We start from the raw sequence: 23,854 nt of genomic DNA on the forward strand, positions 1-23,854 counted from the left end.
CCCGGGTTCACGCCATTCTCCTGCCTCAGCCTCCGGAGTAGCTGGGACTACAGGCGCCCGCCACCACGCCCGGCTAATTTCTTTTTGTATTTTTAGTAGAGACGGGGTTTCACCGTGTTAGCCAGGATGGTCTCGATCTCCTGACCTCGTGATCCGCCCGCCTCGGCCTCCCAAAGTGCTGGGATTACAGGCTTGAGCCACCGCGCCCAGCTTGATTGATTTTTCAAACGAAATTTCAATACAGCACATAGTTAAGTGTTGCTTTTTACATAAAAGCTCCAATCTCCGTCTTTTATAGTTGGTTTATGTTTAAATGCCATCTAAAAACATTTTTACCTTGCCCTTTCCACTTTTGTTTGTTCTGTTTTTTTCTCTTTCCTGTCTTGAGTTAGTGAAATACTTCTAAATATTTTCCATTTATTTCCTCTATTTGATTTCTAGCAATACTGCTTTTTATTTTGTTTGGGAAGTCACTGCTCTTGAAATCTAAATAGGCATAGTCTACAAGTGTCTGCTAAGAATTAATATTGTACCACTTCAGGTAAATCATAACAAAACGAGAATAATATGACTCCCTTTACCTCTTGGCCCAACATTTATGTTATTGCTCCTGTATATTTTTCTTCTACATATGGTAAATATGTTAAACTGCGTCCAGAGTTGGTTCCTTCCTTCTGGTGTGTGTTCGTGGTCTAGCTGACTTCAGGAATGTAGCCCAGCCTTTCATGGTGAGTGTTACAGCATGGACCCAACGAGTGAGCAGCAGCAAGATTTGTTGTGAAGAGCAAAAGAATAAAGCTTCCACAGCATAGAAGGGGACCTGAGTGGGTTGCTGATGCTGGCTGGGGTGGCCAGCTTTTATTTATTCCCTTATTTGTCCTCTCCCATGTTCTGGTTTTTTTTTTTTTTTTTTTTTTTTTTTTTGAGATGGAGTCTTACTCTGTCTCCCAGGTTGGAATGCAGTGGTGTGATCTTGGCTCACTGCAAGCTCCACCTCCCAGGTTCCCGCCATTCTCCTGCATCAGCCTCCCGAGTAGCTGGGACTACAGGCGCCCACCACCACGCCCAGCTGATTTTTTGTATTTTCAGTAGAGACGGGGTTTCACCCTGTTAGCCAGGATGGTCTCAATCTCCTGACCTCCTGACCTGCCCACCTCATCCTCCCAAAGTGCTGATATTAGAGGCCTGAGGCACCAGGCCCAACCTCCATGTTCCGTTTTTGCCCTATCAGAGTGTCCGTTTTTCAATTCTCCCTGTGATTGGCTACTTTTAGACTCCTGCTGATTGGTGCATTTTACAGAGCGCTGATTGGTGCGGTTTACAGAGCACTGATCAGTGCTTTTTACAATCCTCTTGCTAGTTACAGAGTGCTGATTGGTGCATTTTACAATCCTCTTGTAAGACAGAAAAGTTCTCCAAGTCACCACTCCACTCAGGAAGTCCAGCTTGCTTCACCTCTCAAAATGAAACAAAGTCATTTTATCTGTATATGTAATTAAGGTTACAAACTATTGTCTTACTCTAAACTTTAAAGGAAGTTTTCCTGTATGAACAATGACACTTTTTGACAATATTTTTCCACAAGTACAATGGTGACTGAAGAAATTTTGAATTTAGCATCTTGAGTCACTTCAGTAACTTTATCTAAAAAAAGCAATGACTTCAGTTTAGTTTTTCTTTACTTCAAAATAATGATTTTGTAAGTTTTCTGACCTTCTGTTGTTACATATAGCTCAGAAAAAACTTCAATCAATGTGATAAAGGTTTGTGTTACATAAAGCAATAAGCATGTGTTTAGGTATTTACATAACTGCTACTACATTTGTGAATTCATTTTTTTTTATTTATTTATTTGAGATGGGAGTCTTGATTTTGTCACCCAGGCTGGAGTGCAGTGGCGCGATTGACTCACTGCAACCTCTGCCTCCCAGATTCAAGCGATTCTCCTGCCTCAGCCTGCTGAGTAGCTGGGATTACAGGCATGCGCCACTACGCCCAGCTAACTTTTTGTATTTTTAGTGGAGACGGGGTTTCACTATGTTGGCCAAGGTGGTCTTGAATTCCCGACCTCAGGTGATCCGCCCGCCTCAGCCTCCCAAAGTGCTGGGATTACAGGAGTGAGCCACTGCACCCGGCCTGGCAATTCATTTTAAGACATACAAATATTTTTCTAATGTTTAATAAGTTTTTCCCAATTTTAAGTGTTTAAAAATATTTAAATAGCAGTAATTTCTCAACTATAATTTTATTTTATTTTATTTTTTTTTTAATTTTTTTTTTATTTTTAATTTATTTATTATTATTATACTTTAAGTTGTAGGGTACATGTGCATAACGTGCAGGTTTGTTACATATGTATACTTGTGCCATGTTGCTGTGCTGCACCCATCAACTCGTCATTTACATCAGGTATAACTCCCAATGCACTCCCTCCCCCCTCCCCCCTCCCCATGATAGGCCCCGGTGTGTGATGTTCCCCTTCCTGAGTCCGAGTGATCTCATTGTTCAGTTCCCACCTATGAGTGAGAACATGCGGTGTTTGGTTTTCTGTTCTTGTGATAGTTTGCTAAGAATGATGGATTCCAGCTGCATCCAAGTCCCTACAAAGGACTCAAACTCATCCTTTTTTATGGCTGCATAGTATTCCATGGTGTATATGTGCCACATTTTCTTAATCCAATCTGTCACTGATGGACATTTGGGTTGATTCCAAGTCTTTGCTATTGTGAATAGTGCTGCAATAAACATACGTGTGCATGTGTCTTTATAGCAGCATAATTTGTAATCCTTTGGGTATATACCCAGTAATGGGATGGCTGGGTCATATGGTACATCTAGTTCTAGATCCTTGAGGAATCGCCATACTGTTTTCCATAATGGTTGAACTAGTTTACATTCCCACCAACAGTGTAAAAGTGTTCCTATTTCTCCACATCCTCTCCAGCACCTGTTGTTTCCTGACTTTTTAATGATTGCCATTCTAACTGGTGTGAGATGGTATCTCATGGTGGTTTTGATTTGCATTTCTCTGATGGCCAGTGATGATGAGCATTTTTTCATGTGTCTGTTGGCTGTATGAATGTCTTCTTTTGAGAAATGTCTGTTCATGTCCTTTGCCCACTTTTTGATGGGGTTGTTTGTTTTTTGCTTGTAAATTTGTTTGAGTTCTTTGTAGGTTCTGGATATTAGCCCTTTGTCAGATGAGTAGATTGCAAAAATTTTCTCCCATTCTGTAGGTTGCCTGTTCACTCTGATGGTAGTTTCTTTTGCTGTGCAGAAGCTCTTTAGTTTAATGAGATCCCATTTGTCAATTTTGGCTTTTGCTGCTGTTGCTTTTGGTGTTTTAGACATGAAATCTTTGCCCATGCCTATGTCCTGAATGGTACTACCTAGGTGTTCCTCTAGGATTTTTATGGTATTAGGTCTAACATTTAAGTCTCTAATCCATCTTGAATTAATTTTCGTATAAGGAGTAAGGAAAGGATCCAGTTTCAGCTTTCTACTTATGGCTAGCCAATTTTCCCAGCACCATTTATTAAATAGGGAATCCTTTCCCCATTTCTTGTTTCTCTCAGGTTTGTCAGGGATCAAATGGCTGTAGATGTGTGGTATTATTTCTGAGGACTCTGTTCTGTTCCATTGGTCTATATCTCTGTTTTGGTACCAGTACCATGCTGTTTTGGTTACTGTAGCCTTGTAGTATAGTTTGAAGTCAGGTAGCGTGATGCCTCCAGCTTTGTTCTTTTGGCTTAGGATTGTTTTGGAGATGCGGGCTCTTTTTTGGTTCCATATGAACTTTAAAGCAGTTTTTTCCAATTCTGTGAAGAAACTCATTGGTAGCTTGATGGGGATGGCATTGAATCTATAAATTACCTTGGGCAGTATGGCCATTTTCACAATATTGATTCTTCCTATCCATGAGCATGGTATGTTCTTCCATTTGTTTGTGTCCTCTTTGATTTCACTGAGCAGTGGTTTGTAGTTCTCCTTGAAGAGGTCCTTTACATCCCTTGTAAGTTGGATTCCTAGGTATTTGATTCTCTTTGAAGCAATTCTGAATGGAAGTTCATTCCTGATTTGGCTCTCTGTTTGTCTGTTACTGGTGTATAAGAATGCTTGTGATTTTTGCACATTAATTTTGTATCCTGAGACTTTGCTGAAGTTGCTTATCAGCTTAAGGAGATTTTGGGCTGAGACAATGGGGTTTTCTAAATATACAATCATGTCATCTGCAAACAGGGACAATTTGACTTCTTCTTTTCCTAACTGAATACCCTTGATTTCTTTCTCTTGCCTGATTGCCCTAGCCAGAACTTCCAACACTATGTTGAATAGGAGTGGTGAGAGAGGGCATCCCTGTCTTGTGCCAGTTTTCAAAGGGAATTTTTCCAGTTTTTGCCCGTTCAGTATGATATTGGCTGTGGGTTTGTCATAAATAGCTCTTATTATTTTGAGGTACGTTCCATCAATACCGAATTTATTGAGCGTTTTTAGCATGAAGGGCTGTTGAATTTTGTCAAAAGCCTTTTCTGCATCTATTGAGATAATCATGTGGTTCTTGTCTTTGGTTCTGTTTATATGCTGGATTATGTTAATTGATTTGCGAATGTTGAACCAGCCTTGCATCCCAGGGATGAAGCCCACTTGATCATGGTGGATAAGCTTTTTGATGTGTTGCTGAATCCGGTTTGCCAGTATTTTATTGAGGATTTTTGCATCGATGTTCATCAGGGATATTGGTCTAAAATTCTCTTTTTTTGTTGTGTCTCTGCCAGGCTTTGGTATCAGGATGATGTTGGCCTCATAAAATGAGTTAGGGAGGATTCCCTCTTTTTCTATTGATTGGAATAGTTTCAGAAGGAATGGTACCAACTCCTCTTTGTACCTCTGGTAGAATTCAGCTGTGAATCCATCTGGTCCTGGACTTTTTTTGGTTGGTAGGTTATTAATTGTTGCCTCAATTTCAGAGCCTGCTATTGGTCTATTCAGGGGTTCAACTTCTTCCTGGTTTAGTCTTGGAAGAGTGTAAGTGTCCAGGAAATTATCCATTTCTTCTAGATTTTCCAGTTTATTTGCGTAGAGGTGTTTATAGTATTCTCTGATGGTAGTTTGTATTTCTGTGGGGTCGGTGGTGATATCCCCTTGATCATTTTTAATTGCGTCGATTTGATTCTTCTCTCTTTTCTTCTTTATTAGTCTGGCTAGTGGTCTGTCAATTTTGTTGATCTTTTCAAAAAACCAACTCCTGGATTCATTGATTTTTTGGAGGGTTTTTTGTGTTTCTATCTCCTTCAGTTCTGCTCTGATCTTAGTTATTTCTTGCCTTCTGCTAGCTTTCGAATGTGTTTGCTCTTGCTTCTCTAGTTCTTTTAATTGCGATGTTAGAGTGTCAATTTTACATCTTTCCTGCTTTCTCTTGTGGGCATTTAGTGCTATAAATTTCCCTCTACACACTGCTTTAAATGTGTCCCAGAGATTCTGGTATGTTGTATCTTTGTTCTCATTGGTTTCAAAGAACATCTTTATTTCTGCCTTCATTTCGTTATGTACCCAGTAGTCATTCAGGAGCAGGTTGTTCAGTTTCCATGTAGTTGAGCGGTTTTGATTGAGTTTCTTAGTCCTGAGTTCTAGTTTGATTGCACTGTGGTCTGAGAGACAGTTTGTTATAATTTCTGTTCTTGTACATTTGCTGAGGAGTGCTTTACTTCCAATTACGTGGTCAATTTTGGAGTAAGTATGATGTGGTGCTGAGAAGAATGTATATTCTGTTGATTTGGGGTGGAGAGTTCTATAGATGTCTATTAGGTCTGCTTGCTGCAGAGATGAGTTCAATTCCTGGATATCCTTGTTAACTTTCTGTCTCGTTGATCTGTCTAATGTTGACAGTGGAGTGTTGAAGTCTCCCATTATTCTTGTATGGGAGTCTAAGTCTCTTTGTAAGTCTCTAAGGACTTGCTTTATGAATCTGGGTGCTCCTGTATTGGGTGCATATATATTTAGGATAGTTAGCTCTTCCTGTTGAATTGATCCCTTTACCATTATGTAATGGCCTTCTTTGTCTCTTTTGATCTTTGATGGTTTAAAGTCTGTTTTATCAGAGACTAGTATTGCAACCCCTGCTTTTTTTTGTTCTCCATTTGCTTGGTAAATCTTCCTCCATCCCTTTATTTTGAGCCTATGTATGTCACTGCGTGTGAGATGGGTCTCCTGAATACAGCAGACTGATGGGTCTTGACTCTTTATCCAGTTTGCCAGTCTGTGTCTTTTAATTGGAGCATTTAGTCCATTTACATTTAAGGTTAATATTGTTATGTGTGAACTTGATCCTGCCATTATGATATTAACTGGTTATTTTGCTCATTAGTTGATGCAGTTTCTTCGTAGCCTCAATGGTCTTTACATTTTGGCATGTTTTTGCAATGGCTGGTACCGGTTGTTCCTTTCCATGTTTAGTGCTTCCTTCAGGATCTCTTGTAAGGCAGGCCTAGTGGTGACAAAATCTCTAAGCATTTGCTTATCTGTAAAGGATTTTATTTCTCCTTCACTTATGAAACTTAGTTTGGCTGGATATGAAATTCTGGGTTTAAAATTCTTTTCTTTAAGAATGTTGAATATTGGCCCCCACTCTCTTCTGGCTTGTAGAGTTTCTGCTGAGAGATCTGCTGTTAGTCTGATGGGCTTCCCTTTGTGGGTAACCCGACCTTTCTCTCTGGCTGCCCTTAAGATTTTTTCCTTCATTTCAACTTTGGTGAATCTGGCAATTATGTGTCTTGGAGTTGCTCTTCTCGAGGAGTATCTTTGTGGCGTTCTCTGTATTTCCTGGATTTGAATGTTGGCCTGCCCTACTAGGTTGGGGAAGTTCTCCTGGATGATATCCTGAAGAGTGTTTTCCAACTTGGTTCCATTTTCCCCCTCACTTTCAGGCACCCCAATCAGACGTAGATTTGGTCTTTTTACATAATCCCATACTTCTTGCAGGCTTTGTTCGTTTCTTTTTCTTCTTTTTTCTTTTCGTTTCTCTTCTCGCTTCATTTCATTCATTTGATCCTCAATCGCTGATACTCTTTCTTCCAGTTGATCGAGTCGGTTACTGAAGCTTGTGCATTTGTCACGTATTTCTCGTGTCATGGTTTTCATCTCTTTCATTTCGTTTAGGACCTTCTCTGCATTAATTACTCTAGCCTTCAATTCTTCCACTTTTTTTTCAAGATTTTTAGTTTCTTTGCGCTGGGTACGTAACTCCTCCTTTAGCTCTGAGAAATTTGATGGACTGAAGCCTTCTTCTCTCATCTCGTCAAAGTCATTCTCCGTCCAGCTTTGATCCGTTGCTGGCGATGAGCTGCGCTCCTTTGCCGGGGGAGATGCGCTCTTATTTTTTGAATTTCCAGCTTTTCTGCCCTGCTTTTTCCCCATCTTTGTGGTTTTATCTGCCTCTGGTCTTTGATGATGGTGATGTACTGATGGGGTTTTGGTGTAGGTGTCCTTCCTGTTTGATAGTTTTCCTTCTAACAGTCAGGACCCTCAGCTGTAGGTCTGTTGGAGATTGCTTGAGGTCCACTCCAGACCCTGTTTGCCTGGGTATCAGCAGCAGAGGCTGCAGAAGATAGAATATTTCTGAACAGTGAGTGTACCTGTCTGATTCTTGCTTTGGAAGCTTCCTCTCAGGAGTGTACTCCTCCCTGTGAGGTGTGGGGTGTCAGACTGCCCCTAGTGGGGGATGTCTCCCAGTTGGGCTACTCAGGGGTCAGGGACCCGCTTGAGCAGGGAGTCTATCCCTTCTCAGATCTCAACCTCCGTGTTGGGAGATCCACTGCTCTCTTCAAAGCTGTCAGAGTCGTTTGCATCTGTGCAGAGGTGTCTGTGTGTCTTAGTTTACTGTGCCTGTCCCCAGAGGTGGAGTCTACAGAGACAGGCAGGTTTCCTTGAGCTGCTGTGAGCTCCACCCAGTTCGAGCTTCCCAGCAGCTTTGTTTACCTACTTAAGCCTCAGCAATGGCGGGCACCCCTCCCCCAGCCTCGCTGCTGCCTTGCCGGTAGATCACAGACTGCTGTGCTAGCAACGAGGGAGGCTCCGTGGGTGTGGGACCCTCCCGGCCAGGTGTGGGATATGATCTCCTGGTGTGCCTGTTTCCTAAAGCGCAGTATTGGGGTGGGAGTTACCCGATTTTCCAGGTGTTGTGTGTCTCAGTTCCCCTGGCTAGGAAAAGGGACTCCCTTCCCCCTTGCGCTTCCCAGGTGAGGCAATGCCTCGCCCTGCTTCAGCTCTCGCTGGTCGGGCTGCAGCAGCTGACCAGCTCCGATAGTCTGGCACTCCCCAGTGAGATGAACCCAGTACCTCAGTTGAAAATGCAGAAATCACCGGTCTTCTGTGTCGCTGGCGCTGGGAGTTGGAGACTGGAGCTGCTCCTATTCGGCCATCTTGCTCCGCCCCATCGCTCAATTATAATTTTATTAGCTAGAATATTTACGTTTTCTGGAAAAATATGTTAATATAGGCTTTTATCCTCTAAGTTTTGGGAAGTTAATTCAAGGACATTGATTATGCTGCATTATAACCTAAAAGTTAGAATTAACTGATAGCAGCTCAAAACAAACACAATACAAAAACCACAGATGAGTTTGAGTCTCTAACTGCTAATCAAAATTTTCTTTGCTCTGTTTTTGTGAGCACCCAAATATCTCCTAGTTGTCCTTGCAGTTGGCTTCGTTGCAAGGCCAATTGAAATGACCATATAAACGTCTTGTAATCAAAGGAATTCAAGCAAACGTTATATTTTGTATTTGGAGGCAATGCCTTTTATGCAGAGCTGTGCTCCCTCCATGCTTTCTTTCTATTTCAACACCTAGGAAAATGAGGACTCAGGTGCTGGCCAGGCTGAAAGACGGAAGAACTAACCCCTCTGTCTCACAAGGCACGTTAAAGGTATCCACCATTGCCTTGAATATATAGATTATCTTTGGAGTAGTCAGTCTTTTCTTTCATAGAAGCACTCATTGCTTCCCCATTTGTGTCATTGTTCCCACAATTGTAATCTAATATAATCTTTTTAGACATAGAGGAAAGTTATCCCAAAATATTTTAGAGGTTTTCTTCTGAAAGGACAGTTGTCTCCTATTTGAATTGATCATAATTTGTCATTGAATTTGAGAGATGAATACTAGGAGAGTCTCTTTTGCTATTAAAAGAAACATGTTTCCATTTAAAATATAGCTCCTACTTGTTCTTAGAAAAATATTCAATACATTTTTTAAAAATTTCAAAAAAGTTATACACATCAGAGACATACTTACAATATCAATGAAATTCCAATGTATGATGTTAGAATTTAGTGGCATATAAGTTTGTTTTAATATAGAGCAAAGGAATATAATAGATATAATAATGTTTATCTAAGAAAAAACAGCTGTTTGAATAGAACATGCAAGGGAAATTAGTGAAAAGGCTACATCACAAATACAGTCATGCATACAGCTTGTAATGGAGTATTCTTTCTATTGCATATAGATATGAAGTAATTTTTACATAACCCCAAATCTCTCTTTAAATTACTAGAGTTAATTCTTTCATTATTAAATTTCAAATGTAGTAAGATGTCTGATCTGCGAAATATTTTTCTGCAAGTAAAATACAGTGGGAAATAGTTTGAGTATCTCTACATAAATCTTTTCTATTTGCTGTATGTGTCTTTTTAAACGCAAGCCTTTCAGAGAGAGAAGCACTAAATTAGTATGCAGTAATTGGCATGTTTACCTCTATTGACTTCATTCTACTCAAACTCTGCTAATTTCATATCATCATAGCTTATCAGAGTCTGAGGGGACCTCAGAGATCAATTTGTGATTCCTATTCCCTTTAGTACTGATCAACACACTGAGGTTCAGAGAAGTTAAATGATGTTTCACAGGTCTCACAGCTTCTTAGCAACAGGGCTGGTACTGAAACTCAGGTTATATTTAATTTAATTTTAAGGGCTATGATTACACTTTTTCCCTAATTAGATATCCTTTGTATAATCACAGGCTTTTTTTTTTTTTGGCTAAGAAATAAGTAATTATGTACTCTTTATTTCTTCCACACAAGCATGGCAGTTAGATATAATGTAAAGGGTAACGGTGTATCCTTTAAAGATTTTTTACTTTTTTATACTTTTAATAATTGTATCTACTGCTTTTATACTAATAGTGCTATATGAAAGTACTCTTCTTATTCTACTTGCGTATCTGTATAAACATACAATCGTTTTAAAATCTTGCAACATCTGTTTGGAAGAATGATTAAAATAGTTTTTTAATGAAAAGACTGGTTATAATGTTATCTTACAATATAGCACTGGGTACTTACAAATAAGGGCCTATGCTAGGGCTGTTGATATAATGGAACTGTGGAGTCTAAAGTAATTCTAATTTGCTTGGATACTAATTTGCTATATTGATGCCTAATTAACCCTAGTTTAAGGAAGGTCTAAGATATCCAGCTTACCTATTGTTCCTTAGGTAAAAGCAGATATGCAAATCCTGCCCTTAGGTCAAAACAACCTTGATTTTATCATACTTCAATTGCACTACATATCTCTTCTTAATCACGTATGACCTTTCTCTATGGTATAGAAGCCCTGAGTCTGGGGGCTGATGACACAAGGATTCATCGTCTTGTCTCACTGCTGCCCGAGACACAGACATGGCTTTTTTCAATATTTCTTTCTGAGAAACTGGATATGTCAGCCTCTTTCTTCCCTGCCCTTTTAGCTTCCTTGGACTTTGGGATAGGTTTGCACAGGCCTGCCCCCAGTGGAACAGGAATCAGTGTGAGTTTATATCGTCTGGCCTAAAAGCCCTATTGAAAAATGTAAAACATGATATTTTAATGTATTTAGCATGTAGTTTATAAGAACTTGCTCTTAAACTCTACTTGAATCCTGGCTCTTCCCCCTTAACTGTCAGGGAGCCTTTGGGAAGTGTCTTTTTCTCTCTGGACTCGTTTTCTTACTTATAAAATGGAAATGATAGCAAGTCCGATGTCATAGCATGCTTGGTGTTAAATCAGTTGGTATATGCAATGATTTCAGCAAACTACCTGGCATGTAGTAAGTGCCAATAAATACAATCTTTAAAAATTGGTCATTAGTTATAGCAATCTAAAATAGTACTTTTTGTTAATGAATATAGAAAACATAATAATGGCAAAGCTGTTTTATTGCTGCAAATATGAGTATTATGTTCACAGGAAAAACATGAAATCATGTCAATTTTTCCATTGTCAGTGAAGCTTTCTTTAAAGAGGAACACAAAAATTCGCTCCATTTGTAAACATATTTTAAATGGTATGTTTCTAATTTAAAACTTTGTAAAACCAGAGATCAACTGGAGAAGTAAAGGGACTTGTCAAATACCTCAGAATTATAGTGGTATAAGTGTTTTCTGATTCTGGTTCTCTACCCTGAAATATAGTATTGGACTGTGTGTGTGTGTGTGTGTGTGTGTGTGTGTGTGTGTGTGCGCGCGTGCGCGTGCATTAGTTTTACATGAAGTGCTTTTTCTTTTCCAATTTTGCAAAGACTGTCCTATTTTCTCCCAGATCCTATAGAACTGACAGTATTTCACTGCCATAGCATTGATACCTTCTCATTGTAACTGTTGACTTCCGTGTCCATCTTACATAACTATAAATGTTTTAAGAAATATGACTTTCTTGGCCAGGGGTGGTGGCTCATGCCTATAATCCCAACACTTTGGGAGGCCGAGGCAGGTGGATCACCTGAGGTCAGGAGTTTGAGGCCAGCCTGGCCAACATGGTGAAACTCCATCTCTACTAAAAATACAAAAATTAGCTGGGCATGGTGGCGTGCCACTGTAACCCCAGCTACTAAGGAGGCTGAGTCAGGAGAATTGCTTGTACCCGGGAGGCGGAGGTTGCAGTGAGCTGAGATTGCACCACTGCACTCCAGCCTGAGAAACAAGAGCAAAACTCCATCTCAAAAAAAAAAAAAAAAGAAAGAAAGAAAGAATATGACTGTCTTATTTCTCACATCACCTGTTGCTAATATAATATCAATAAATGTTGAACAAGTATTCAATTCCAGTTGACCCTAATGCATTTCACGAGAACTTCCTGTATTTACGTCCGTAAGTACCTAAAAATTTTACATCCATGCTTTTCTGACTAAAAAGAGAAGGGGAGCTAATTTGGATTGTTTCTTATGCAAGCCAGTCAAATGTTTGCATGTTTTCCCATTTTGGCTGATTATGAAAGTGTGTTATATAAAATCATCTCAAATATATGATGTGTATTTCATTGTCCCATCTTCTAAGTATAATGATTAACATTTAGATAAGTCTGTAGGTGTAAAAATATACATCAATTTTTTCTGGATGTAGTTGAAATTACATTTTGAAAGTAAACTTGTCAATATGTAAAAATAAGTACTCACAGCCACGTATTTTACATCTTAATAGTAACTCATTTTGCTTTCTTACTGAAAGTGCATAACTTTAGAAAATGACTTCACCTAAGCTGAACTCCAGTGTTAATTCCCCATATCAGTTATAACACAATATTCCCTCAACTCTGTTTCGAACTCAGAAGCAAGAGAGCAAGAACATTTTTTCAGAGGTTAACTTTTTAAGAAAAATATTTGTCAATATGATATGTATATAATCTCAATCGTAATATCAAGAATTAATGGACATTCCGAGTGATTTCCAACTCCACAAGATATAGCATGTTTTGTTTTACACAGACATTTCTTCAGTACACTCTTTCAAACGAAAATATTTCAAATATTTCTCTTATAAATGGATAATTTAAAGAGGAAGGTTTACTCCATCGTAGAAGACGGTGTAGTAATTCTTCAAGATCTAGAACCAGAAATATCATTTGACCCAGCAATCCCATTACTAGGTGTATATCCAAAGGAATATAAGTCATTTTATTGCAAAGATACATGCACGCATATGTTCAATGCTGCACTATACACGATAGTAAAGACATAGAATCAACCCAAATGCTCATCGATGATAGACTGGATAAAGAAAATGTGGTACATATAGACCATGGAATATTATGCAGCCATAAAAAGGAGCCAGATCATGTCCTTTACAGGGACATGGATGAACCTGGAAACCATTATTCTTAGCAAACTAACACAGGAATAGAAAACCAAACCCCACATGGTCTCACTTATAATTGGGAGCTGAACAATGAGATCACAGGGACACAGGAAGGGGAACAACACACACTGGGGCCTGCCAGAGGATGGTAGGGAAAGGGAGAGCATTAGGAAAAATAGCTAAAGCATGCTGGGCTTAATACCTAGGTGATGGGTTGATAGGTGCTGCAAACCACCATGGCATACGTTTAGTTGTGTAACAAAACTGCACATCTTGCACATGAATCCTGGAACTTAAAATAAAAATAATAAAAAAAGAAACAACAATAAAAAAGAAGAAGGTTTAGAAAGCATCCCCAGTGAGAAGATAATCTTGATGATCATATGATCCCTCTCATTGATATAAGACAGGTGTACACACTCCACAGTCACACTGTTTCTGAATATTTATCTAACATTCATTCATTCACAGTGCTCAACTCCGGATATACTCTGGATTTAGTTCAATTACAATTTCATGACATGCCACAAAAGAGTTCCATTTTGGCAGGATTTTAATTTTTCACAAATGAGATAGTCTTCACATATGTTTCTACTTGCTTAATATATTTTTTTCTGACATTTGCTCTTTGTGGGTATAATTGTTCTTAAAGGAATAAACTTATTTTTTAGTTATTTTTATGGAATATTAAATGACTTTGATGAGTTTCTGAGTTTTTTTTTAGAATTACAGTAAGTCAGCTTGGAAATTTCAACAGACAATCTTGATGGTTTAACTTATCATTTTCATTATAAAATACTCTAATTTTAAAAGTTAACATTTTACTTTTAACTCTTATGCTGCTTCTTTTAAAGTCATTCTCATTCCCAAGTGACACTGCATTCTGAAAATGTGTTGCTAACAGTACTTTAATTTTTAGCTTGATTTACTCTTCTAAGTTTTAAAAATTTCCATGATACTCTTTTTTTTTTTTTTTTTTTTTTGAGACAGAGTCTCCCTCCTTTATCCAGGCTGGAGTACAGTGGTGTAATCTCAGCTCACTGCAACCTCTGCCTCCTGGGTTCAGGTGATTCTCTCACTCCAGTCTCCTGAATACCTGGGATTACAGGCATGAACCACCATGCCTGCCTAATTTTTATATTTTTAGTTGAGACAGGGTTTCACTATGTTGGCCAGGGTGTTCTCAAGCTTCTGACCTTAGGTGATCCGCCCGCCTTGGCCTCCCAAAGTTCTGGGATTGCAGGCACCATGATACACTTAAACACTGTTACTTTTTCTGAAACTTCTTTCTCACCATGATTGGTATTACCTAACTGTAGATGGTTCACACTTCTCTGAAATTCTTTCCACTAGCAGTGCCCTATTACGTCTTGGAGCAAACATTTCACATTAATGAGTAGGGAAAATTCACTAACATAAAAAATAGGGCTGATTTGAGCCTTAAGTAAAATATAATTTAATAAAGAAAATCACACGTATCTATGTAATTAATAAAGGAATGGTTTCCTGGAATATAGGAGTTAATTACATACATTTTGCTTTGATATAGGATATAAAAACTTAAAATATGTAAGATTTTTTAGTAGTGAAAATTATGTTAAAATATATTTCATATCATTACAATAGAAACAAAAGATTTATTGCAATCTAGAAGTGAACAGCAAGAATTATACTCCAGGAAAACTGTAGATAAATGATATCTCATAGCTGAGAGAAGTCTTGAAGTGATAAAAGCAATTCCAAGGAAACATTGTCTAATTCTGAGAATACTTTTCATTTCTCCACTTCCAAATCTATGTGTATTCAAGAATTTTCCAAATCTGATGCTAGTGCCATAAGGTTTAGAAATATGGCTTTAGGAATTATATCTCCATCGTTTGCTTACTGGGAGGTACTTCACTTGTGGGAAGGAAAATGGTCTATTGCTAAATATGCTCTCAAATGACAACTACCACTTATTGATATTAATGTGTGCTAGACACTTATGTTAATTACTTTGCCTGTGTTATCTTAATCTTTATAATAAATCTGCCCATAGGTATTATTATTTCTATTTTGCAGGTAATATATCTGAGGCTTAGACATTTGACTACTTTGCACAAGATTATGAGATAAATACACGGAGGAGACATAATTTAAACCACATTAGAGTCCATGAAAAGTCCTCAAACATTTGTCAAACTGTAGCACTTTAAGCCAAAATATTTTGGTTTATATAAATATTTCTAAGGATTAAAATACAAAACTGTTAAAGATACATCAGTAAAAGTATGTACTCTTCATTTCTACATTTATGTTTATTTGACTTAATTCTTTGTGATCACCTACTAAAATAATTTCATCTTTTAAACATTGTCAAATTTCTACCTTAATTGCAAATAAACCTGTAATCAAACCAGCTGTCACCATTTTCAGCTACTCCTGCTAATATAATTATTAATAACTATGCAGGTTGAAACAATGACCACTTTTAAAAACATTGTGTATATGTGTGTGTCAAAGTGTTTTGGTTTACTTTACAATTAAATTAAAATGAACGTAGGGATATTTGGCAAATAAGTAAGTTTAGGTAAGCACTTGGAAATTCTTCCACATAATGTGCCTGTCGTTGTATGTTCATTTCTTAACACATACAGGTACTCAATAAATAATTATTAAATGAATGCAAATAATAAATGGAGAAAGGCATTAAGCTTATATCTTTTCTGTGTTTTTTTAGCATTAACCTTTACATCAAGAGGGTAGGTTTGGGACCATATTTTGAGACATTTTTATGGAAGAGAGCAATGAGAACCTGAATGGTTCTCTCTCAAGACCCAGGGCAAAGGATGAATTATGATAGAGAGAAGAAAGAAACAAGTAGGTCCCATATACAGTACCTGAGAAAGGAATACGTGAAAACAAGGCTAATTTTGTAGTGTTTTTGTTTGCTTGTTTGTTTGTTTTTTTGAGATGGAGTTTCTCTCTGTCACCCAGGCTGGAGTGCAGTGGTACCATCTTGGCTCACTGCAACTTCTGACTCCCAGGTTCAAGCGATTCTCCTGCCTCAGCCTCCTGAGTAGGTGGGATTACAGGCGTCAGCCACCACGCCCGGCTAATTTTTTTTATTTTTAGTAGAGATGGGGTTTCTCCATGTTGGGCAGGCTGGTCTCAAGCTCCAGACCTCAGGTGATCTGCCTGCCTCAACCTCTCAAAGTGCTGGGATTACGGGTGTGAGCCACCGTGCCTGACCAGTTTTGTCATTTTTAACCCACAAGAAGTCTTTATGTCTTCCCTCAGGCTTATTTTTCCGTTAGTATTCATTAAGTAAAAAGAATAAGTAGACAACACATATTTACACTGAATATTTAAACACCAGCATACGTGTGACTTTTCTCATTGAGACTAGTTGCTGCAGTGAATATAACTTCTAATAATGGTCATTTTCTTTTTGAGAAATTGGGCTTATCACACAATTTAAACTTGAGACTTATGTTTTTTATGGGCCATGGTATTACATTTAAAGTAAATTATTACTAGAAAGAAAAACTATAACACTGTTAAATCAACTTCTTGTTGTCTGTGATATTAGTTGCTTCCCAATTATCAGCTGCATTTCCAGATATAATGTAAGCAACCAAAAAACACACCAACCATGACTAAAATAATTCCCATTGGGGAACAATGGTTACATTTGTATATTGCTGGGCATTTAATTCAGTCAGCATGGCAACCACTGTGATGAATTTACTTTCCAACAATGGATCCATACTGCTGCCAACACAATTCCAGTGATTTATTCTAGAATTCAAGTCTCTATGGAGCATCACGCTTCGTTCCCAGGAGGCCATCCTTGTTCCTGTGTCCTTGGGCTCTGACTCTCCTTGTCTCTCATGTAACGCTAGTCAATGAAATAACAATTGTGTTAAGAAGGGACTTGGCCTCCTTGGTTCCTTAGTCAATATAGTAATTGCCCAGACAAATCTGTTGCCCTCCGAAGCAATTTCTTCATGCATGATATGTTCAGTGGCCTCTTTAGAGACAAAATCAATAAGAATTCAAAAATACACTATTTTAGTAAGTTCAAAATCATGTAGTTAAAATGGCTTATAATTCAGATAATTTTTCTTTTGTTTGTTCATTAACACATAAACACACACCCAGACACACACATAAAAATACTGCACTTTTATTTGATATACATAAAATAGTGAAAACAGTGTATTAGACAGAGTCCACACATTGAAAGGACATAAATAATTTTTCGTTTAGTTAGTTGACTGGTATATATTTTACATTTTAATAGTTATTTATCTCTTTGTCTATTTTATTATTTTTCTCTTATTTCTTATCTCTCAGCCTTCAGTTTTCCATGCATATAAAAACAGAAAAGAAAATGTATAAATGGCCACAGAAATTTTGATATTTTTTTCCTGAGGTAGTATTGTAGTTCTTTGGATATTAAATCTATTAATGATTTGGAAACATATTTTCAATCCCAAGTGTAACTGATACTACCTTGCTAAATAAAATTCCTCAGATTCAAAATTTCCTGATTTGCTAGAGATATGGGCTTATAGAAAATAAGATCAGTTAACATTACAAATTGTTATTCATTTAAAAATCAACACTTATGCAAATATACTTTATAAGCTTACTGATATATTATTACAGGGATCACTTTTCAAGAAATGTTATTAAACAACTCAAAAACATCTCTATTCTATTTAATCTACCCTTTGGTTTTCAATCTTACATGTATTCTTCCTTTATATCCTTTTGTTGTTTCTGCATAAAGTTCTATGTACTAGAATTTTAATAAGCAATGATTGTTACATAAAATTATATAAATTTATGTTTAACCTTAATGTACATTTAAGTGAAAAAAGTTCAAAGCCATCAATTTTATAAATCTTAATTAGGTTATTCTTATAGTCAAAGTGCTTATAATAATATCTAGTATGTACTAAGTGTCAACACACATGTTAACAACTATATGTGCAAAGACATTTGTATGTGTGCTTGTGTGTGTTATTGTTATAACATTGACAGTTATGTGGTTTTATTACATGCCAGGTATTGCCATACTCACTTTAAGGAAATTGAGTTATTTAATCTTCACCAGAACCTTCTGAGTTTACAAAGATCTATAATTAGGCACAGAGAGGTTAAATGCATTGACCAAAGTAACACAAAAGATAAAGAGTGAGTTAGGATTCAATTCTAGGCAATTTGGCTATAGAGACTACTAAGGGCACAGAAAAAGTAAATGTTTAACAGTTGAAGTTTTTGGTTGATAGGGTTAGTTTTGATTTATTGGTTAAATTATTTGATTTCTTTATATTTTTGAATTGCATATACGTTTTGCAAAAAGACTCCTTGTTGAAAAGAGCTCCTAATCATAGAATTTAAATGCTAGAAGTAATATTTTTTTAAACATCAAGATTTATTTTCACAGTTTTATATAATGCATATGTAATTCAATTCACCCATTTAAATTATACAGTTCAATGTACTTTAGTATATTCACAAGATTGTACAATCATTACCATAATATAATTTTTAAAAGTTTTCACCACTCATAAAAGAAACTGAGTACCCATTAGCAATCAATACTCATTCTTGTTATCACCTTCTCCAAACCTAGTCCCAAATTCCACGAATCTACTTTCTATTTCTATGAATTTCCCCATTCAGAACATTTCATACATAGCAATTTATACATATTTGGTCTTCTGAGTATGACTTCTATTGTTTAGTATAATGTTTTCAGGATTCATCTATGTTTTCTATGTTTTCATATGTACCTGTAATTACTGTTATTCCAGATAATATTCCACTGGATGAAAATACATTTTATCTACTCATCACTTAATATTTTTTGTCTGTTTGTTTGTTTGTTTTTACATTTTGGCTATTCTAAATAGTGCTACTTTGAACATTTGTAGACAATTTTTTGTAAACATATTTTTAAAATTATGTTCAGTACATGCCTAAGTGCGGAATTGGTGGGTCATATGGTAATTTTAGGTTCAAGTAATTTAAATAAATTCAAATAATTCTATTTGAGGAACTGCCAAAGTGTCTTCTGAAGTCCTATGCCATTGACCTTTCTATCAGCAATATGTAACAGTTCATATTTCTCGATATCCTTGTCATTTCTTGTTATTGCCTGTTCTTTTTGCTTATAGCTATACGAGTGTATGAGAAGTGGTATTCTCCTGGAATTTTTATTTGAATATTCATAAGTATAAATGATTTTTTAATGTATTTACTGGTCATGGTTATATATTCTTTGGTGAAATATTTATTCAAATCATTTACTCATTTGTATACTTGGTTCATTTGTCATTTTTATTGTTAAGTTGTAGGAGTTCCATACATAATCTAGATAGTAGACTCTTGATCAGGTATACCATTTGCAAAAAAAATTCTATTACTTGAAGAAAATTCTTCTATTTGAAGAAAAAAAATTCTTCTATTACTTTTCATTTTCCAAGTGTTTTTAGAAGTACAATATTGGTAAATTATAATGAAGTCCAACTGATTTTGTATTATAATGTTGTATCCTATAATAGTGATAAACTTGTTTATTAGCATTGTTTTATGAATTCCCTAGGGTTTTTCTACATACAAGATCATGTAATCTGCAAATAAAGATAGTTTTACACATTTGCTTCTACCTTAATGAATTTTATTTGTTTGTCTTGCTTAATTTTTCTGGCTAGAACCACCAATGCAAATTTGAAAACAAGTGGCAAGAGCAGACATCCTTGCTCTGTCCCTGATTTTAGGGAGAGAGTGTTCAGTCTTCTACCATTGAGTATGATGTTAGGTGTGGGATTTTTATATATGACTCTGGACTGAGGAAGTGTCATTTTATTTCTAGTTTGTTGAGTGTTTTTTTTTTTTAATGAAAATGTGCTGGATTTTTCAAATATTATTTCTACTTCAATTGAAATGATAAAGCATTTCTATCTTTTATTTTATTAAACTGCTCTATTAAATGTATTTTTTTAAAATGTTGAACCTCTCATGTATTCTGGAGATAAAACCCATGTATTCATGGGGTATAAGCCTTTCAATATATTGATAAAATTGATTTATTAATATTTTGTTAGGAACTTTCGCATCTATATTCTTAAGTAGAGGGAGTTTGAGATTTCAGGGCTGATCAAGGGAATGGATAAGATCACGAGGAGGCGGTAGCACACAATGAGTTTTCCTTGGATGGCACTTTGACAGGCTTGCTTTTGAGGGTGAGTCCCTCACAGCATGAGTCCTTTCAGACACAAAAGTGCAAGGCCACCACTGGGAAGGAGAAGAAAGAAAATGTACCTCAGAGACAAGGGAATAGGCAGGGCCTTACATGTTAAAGTGATGTCATGGACAGCATAATGGGAGTCTCTGAGTCAGAGAACTCCTAAGAGTAGCAGTGGCTTGTGGTCTTTTATGGCCCCAGGGTTTTTCTTATCTATGGATATCAGATTTGGGGTGTAGTTTTTTGGAGTGTGCAAAACAGTTAGACCCTAAATGGATAAAAATCTGCTTATTGAGGTTATAGGTAAAGCAATTGGACAGGTAAAAACTTGAGTTTGTTGCCAGTGGACTTCTGAACTAACTCATGGTCCTAACTGGCTGTAAAAAAAGCAACATATGCCCAAGGCTTCTTTATATAACAATATCAGTTGACATTTTTCTTTTCTTTTGATGTGCTTGTTACATTTGAGTATCAGAGTGATACTGGCCCGACACATTTAGAAAATGTTGCTTCCTTCTCTATGGTTTGAAATAGTTTGAGAAAGTTTGCTGTTAATTCCCTTTAAATGTTTGGTAGAATTCACTTGTGAATCCATCTTTTCCTGGCTTTTGTTTTGTGAGCAGTTTTTGATTACTAATTTAATGTCTTTACTTTTTTTTTTTTGTCTTTACTTTTAAAAAGTATTTTCAGTTTTTGTATTTCTTTAAGTTACTTTTAGTATTTTGTGTCTAAACCTTATCCATTTCATCTAGTTATCTAATTTTCCAATACGTACTTGTTCATAAAATTTCCTTGTAACCATTTTTATTTCTATACGGCCAATAATAATGTTTTCTTTTTCATGTATGATTTTATAAATTTGAATCTTTCTTTTTTTCTTGATCAGTTTTCCTAGATATTCATTAATTTTGTTGATCTTCCAACAACTTTAGTTTTGTTGACTTTTTAAATTATTTTTCTCTTCTGTATTTCATTTATTTTATTATTTAATAAAGCTTTTATTTTCTTCCTTATACCTGCGCTGATTTTCTTGCCCTATCTTTTTCCCAGTGAAATGCAAGGTTATTGATTTCAGATTGTTTTTTTCTATTTTAACTGTGGAATTTACAGTTACACATTTCCCTCTAAGCATTGCTTTAGCTAAATCCCTTTGGTTTTAGTTTATTTTGTTTTTGAATTTCATGTTGTGTTTTTATTTTCATTTATCTCAAAGTATTCTCTAATGTCCCTTGTGATTTCTTCTTTGATCCATTGGTTACTTAGGAGTTAACTGTTTAGTTTCACTTATCTGTGAGTTTACTAAATTCCTTCATCTTGCTGTTTTCCAGCTTAATTCCACTATGATCATAGACCACACTCTTTTTTAATGTATTGATTGAAGCTGATGTTATAGTCAAACACACAGTCTATCCTACAGAACATTCCATATACACTTAGATGAATGTGTATTCTGCTGTGGTCTTGTGTTGGACTCTTCATCCATTGCACTATTACTGTCAGATAAAATACATCTGTAAACATTATAAGCCTATCAATAAACTTTTATAACAATTTTTCATGCAGTTGTATTTACATGTAAAGAAAAAGTAGTTACACTCAAAAATATTTATATTGTCTTTTTTAATACCTATGAAGATGGCTTTATTGCTGCTCTTTATTTCTTCACATGGACTTGAGTTACTGTCTGGTTTACTTTTATTGCAGCCAAAAGAACTCCCTTGTCTAGCCAGGAGTAGTGGCTTATGCCAGTAATCCCAGCACTTTGGAAGCCTGAGGTGGGTGGATCATCTAAGGTCAAGAGTTTGAGACCAACCTGGGCAAAATGGTGAAACCCCGTCTGTACTAAAAATACAAAAATTAGCTGGCAGTGGTGGTGGGCATCTGTAATCCCAGCTACTCGGGAGGCTGAGGCAGGGGAATCACTTGTACCTGGAAGGCAGAGGAGGCAGTGAGCTGAGATTGCTCCACTATACTCCAGCCTGGCCAACAGAGCAAGATTCCATCTAAAATTTAAAAAATAACTTCCTTGTCTATTTCTTGTATGAAAATTCTCTTGGCAACACATTTTCTCCATTTTTGTGTATCTGAAAAAGTTTTAATATATCCTTCATTTTTTTGAAGAAGAAGAATTTAGTTGTATCCTAAATGTTGGCTTAACATTATTTTTGTTCAATATTTTGAAAGTATCATTCTATTGTATTTTATCCTACAGTTTCTCAAGAAAAGTCAGCTCTCATTCTTACTGGAGTTCTCTCATATTGATGAGTCATTTTAGTCCTACTGCCTTAAAAATGTTCCTGTCTTTGTAAAAATTTGAGTATGGGGATTATGAGTGCATCTATTTGTTTTTATCCTCCTTGGAACTCACTGAATTTCTTGAATATGTAGATATATATTTCCTATCAAATATAGGTAGTTTTCCATCATAATCCATGCCCCTTCCTCATCACCTTCTGGGATTCTCATTGTGCATATATGTTGGTATAGTCAATATGTCCCACAGTTTCGTGAGGCTGTATTTATCTTTCATCATTTTCTTTCTGCTCCTCAGTCAGGGTAAATTCTATTGATCTACTTTTGTTTATTGAGTCTTTCTTCTAGCGTAAATCTGCCATTGAGTTCCTCTAGTGATCACTCATTTTTTAAATTAACTATTTTACAATTTTTATTTGGCTCATTTTTGTAATTTCTGTTTATTGATATTTCCTACTTGTTGATAGAAATGTTTTCATACTTTTATTTCTTCATTTTCTAAATGATTTCCTGTATTCTTTGAACACATTTATATTGATGATTTAAATTATTTGCCTGTTAACTCCAAAATCTGGGGAACATTCCTTAGAGAAACTTTCAATTATCTGCTTTTTTCCCTGCAGATTTACACAATTTTCTATTATTTGCATACCACATAATTTATTTTTAAGAGCTAGACATTGTCAATTTAAAATAATGTATTGCAACAACCATTATTTATTCCTCCATCCTGAGAGATTATTTTTGTCCTGGTTGCTGAGTGTTTGTTTAACAATTTTTCTGGAATGATGTGTATTCTCTGTATTGTGTGATCATTGAGATCTCTGCTACTTTTCTTAAAGTACTTTTTTTTTTTTTTTTAATTTACCATCCTTGCATTCCCCTCTGGAAAGTATGATATATTAGCTGACTGATGATTGGCCGGATTTCTTTACATGCCTTGATGATATGTTCTTCATCCTTTGACAAGGGGACCAAGAAGGCACACATTCAAACTGCAGACACTTTACAACACAGCCTTAGATTTTACTTCCTACTTTTGCTGCCGGAAGTCAGTGCCTAGTGCCTTTCTCTTTTCTGGCTCTTCTCTGGGTGTGTGTACAGTCCAATACATGCATTCTACACTTTAGATTGACAGAGGTATGGTGACACTTTTCAAAATTCAAGTCCTTATAGATTTGCAGTTTGTCTGTTTAGAGATATCAGAATAGATAAATGATAAATCTGAGAAGATAAAACGTTTAACCATGTTAGA

This window comes from Macaca mulatta, chromosome 3, assembly GCF_049350105.2.
Source record: "Macaca mulatta isolate MMU2019108-1 chromosome 3, T2T-MMU8v2.0, whole genome shotgun sequence".
NCBI classification, from domain to species: Eukaryota; Metazoa; Chordata; class Mammalia; order Primates; family Cercopithecidae; genus Macaca; species Macaca mulatta.